The sequence below is a fragment of the Saccostrea cucullata genome, unplaced genomic scaffold, assembly GCF_032062105.1.
Source record: "Saccostrea cucullata isolate Sc308-1 unplaced genomic scaffold, CSIRO_AGI_Scuc_v1 ctg6920, whole genome shotgun sequence".
NCBI lineage: Eukaryota > Metazoa > Mollusca > Bivalvia > Ostreida > Ostreidae > Saccostrea > Saccostrea cuccullata.
In genome coordinates, this window is record NW_026928078.1 from 8,813 (window position 1) to 11,699 (window position 2,887).

A 2,887-nucleotide genomic window follows, 5' to 3' on the forward strand; every position below is an offset into this window, starting at 1 on the left:
TTCCATACAAACTTTAGCCCCTGTCACTGATACATGTATTGAATTTCGGACAAATGACCTTTTTGTCGTGAAAGTTCGAGATATTGGAAAACAAAAAATGTCAGAAAAAATATACCGTCACGCGGCACTTTTACTTTCAATTTCCAATTGTTTACAACTAGGTGCGTTTGACACCAAATGAAAATCTCTAACCAAAGTGCATCCCTCCCTTCAAATTTTTACCTGTAACTCCTATATACCTCAAAGAAACCCAAGTCTTGATATGAGATTTTTATCAACTTTATTTCACTTGTCAAATACATAACAAGTCTTTTCTCTTATTGACCAATCACGCGCCAGCTAGCATTTTCTCCTCCGCACAACTTTGGGTGTCCAAAATGTCTGCGCCCATGTATTTGTTTATGTAGGGGTTTTTCCTATAGAGTAAAAGAAACATTTATAAAAAGTGGTCAATTTAGTAAATTTAGAACACATATCCATTGCTTATCTCACCTCTTGAATATTGGGACTGACAGTCTTAGCTTAAGTACACCGTTGGCTGTTACATTTCACACCCCAGTCAATCAGACCCACAACTGTGAAACAGAAAAGATGTCTATAAATTGAAGCATTTTTCTATTTTTCTTTCAAACTTTTAAAATAAAATGATTAATCTACATATGTTTTGTTTGTTTTTCTTATCATCTCTAATAATTTCTCAAGGTAGATCATGTTAATCATTCAGGGTAGCAGGTACCCGTTATTAATGAAAAATGAAGAAAATCAGCAGGTTTTTGTAAGAAAAAGCTGGGTTATGGAAAGAGTAAAAACTAATGTAGATAAAATAATCAATGGAAAGAAAGAGAATTATATCTAGTTCAAATGTACATAAAATCAAAAAGAATTTTATCAGCAATGGGTTGCTGGCATCAGAGAATCAAATACATCCCCACTGAAAATTTTGTAATTTTGAAGGGGGTGACCTACATTTTAGCCAATTTTCATGAACATTTCATGTAATTGATGTTAAATATGTATATTCTCATAAAAGGCAAATATAATTATTTGCATATCATTTCTTATTATTGACATAATTAATAAATTGATTAAATGCCAAGGACAGATAAATCATATTGTCTGACTGAATACAGTGCTCAATTGTAAGCAAAGTGCTTAAATAACTGCAGTTCTGAGGAAATTTATTTTCAAATAATCTATAAAAAGATCTAAATATCTTAAATATTAAGGGATTAACTAGATTTTCTAAGAAAACCATACCTTGGAACTCTTAATGAAAGCAAAGGGATCATCCTGAGAGTGTCCATGTGTTGTTCATTGTAAGAGGGTAGGGTTCATTAATCTCTTCCTTCTTGAGAATGCATTGCTGAAATACATTTTATTTTATTAAAACATACTGGTAAATGCATCTAGTAGCTTATATTATAATTTTTATTATTTACACCTTCTTTTAAATTTCTTGTAAGCATTTGTAATCTCAACTGGATCACTTGTGAGATAATCTTTATGCGCAATAAGGACTCCACCATACCCATCACTACGATCTCTGCGATCGATAAATTGAATATGATGAATCTAGAGGCAGCAGCTCACTGTTGTGGATTGTTGGCCTTCACCAGGTCTCCTTTGCAAGGACCACGTCAGGGTTGCTGCTTTCTAAGAGATTCCAAAAGCTTTCCTTCTTGGGCATATAGCTTTGCACATTAAGGCACACAAACCGAAGCTGGGAGGGTGTTACTTTATTGTTTCTAGTTTTCCCTGCTGGGCTAGAAGTGTGCAGAGGTGATCCTATTTCTGAATGACTGAAGGATGTTAGAGAGGCTAAGTCACTATGGGAAGTGTTCTGTAAACTAGAAAACCTATTTACAGAGTCTATAACAACACTTTCAAAAAGACTACTGGAAAAGTTAGGAATTCCACAGAAACAGCATACCCATGAGGTATTCGAATTTTCAAGGGCATGATAAACTAATGTAGGCATGTGCATACAATCCGTGTGATACCAGAATGAACAATTGTCACAAGCTACAGCCTCGTGTTTCCATGTTTCTGCCTTTCCACAAATTTGGCAAAGGTACTTTGGCCTTCGGCTTAACTCAGTGTCTGATGCATGGATGATAAGCAGGGCAGAAATATACAGCAAATGTCTGTTTGTAGAGCTATTAAACATTAGTTTTTTACCATTCCTTACTGAGCTGTGCAATGGTTCGCTGGCAACGGGTTTGAACTGTAATTACTCACGTTGTTTGTACCATAGTACTGTAAAATCACATATTTTCGTGGGGTCAAATTTTCATGGTTTGAGAAAAAAATGTTTGTTCGTGGGGATTTGATTTCGTGGATGAAGAATTTTTTAGTTGCTGTGCATATTAAAATTTACATTTAGTGATGGACATGAACTCGTAGGTCTCTTCATACGTCGAAAACAACGAAAATTTAACCCCCACGAAAATTAGTGATTTCACAGTATGTTCTTAGACACAGAGTTGTAAATGTACCAAGAATACTTGTCTTGACGCATGGGCTATCACTGGACTGACAGGCAGAATAGCATAAGACAATCTCACTTGGAAATGTTCGTGACAAGAGCATGGAGAAAGCAAAAAGTCCGAAGTCTGTTTGAAATAAGAAATGTTACTTACCTCCAATTCACATTCCATTTCAATTTCAATTTTCAGTAAACGACTAGGCAACAAGACAACTTGAAAACATGTATATAAATTTCACAGCTCAAGACAGCAAAATGACGTCAACTTCTTTGGCGATTTTATACGTCATAATACCGATGTCATTAAGACCCCTTTTTCCAGAGAGCGGCCCATCTATGTCTCTACCCGAGAGATTAGGGTTTCTTAGATGAAACTATTAAAATGAAAATATGTTCAATTGT

At 35.1% G+C, this 2,887-nt stretch overlaps 1 long non-coding RNA gene across 1 annotated transcript; it reads right to left on the bottom strand.

The window, feature by feature from the left end:
* Positions 1-263: 263 nt before the first annotated feature.
* LOC134276313 (uncharacterized) lies at positions 264-1,406 on the bottom strand. Its single transcript, XR_009994019.1, has 2 exons — positions 1,258-1,406; positions 264-575 (listed from the first exon to the last, which is right to left on the bottom strand). It is a non-coding gene; the product is annotated as an uncharacterized LOC134276313 (long non-coding RNA).
* Between the last annotated feature and the right edge of the window lie 1,481 nt (positions 1,407-2,887).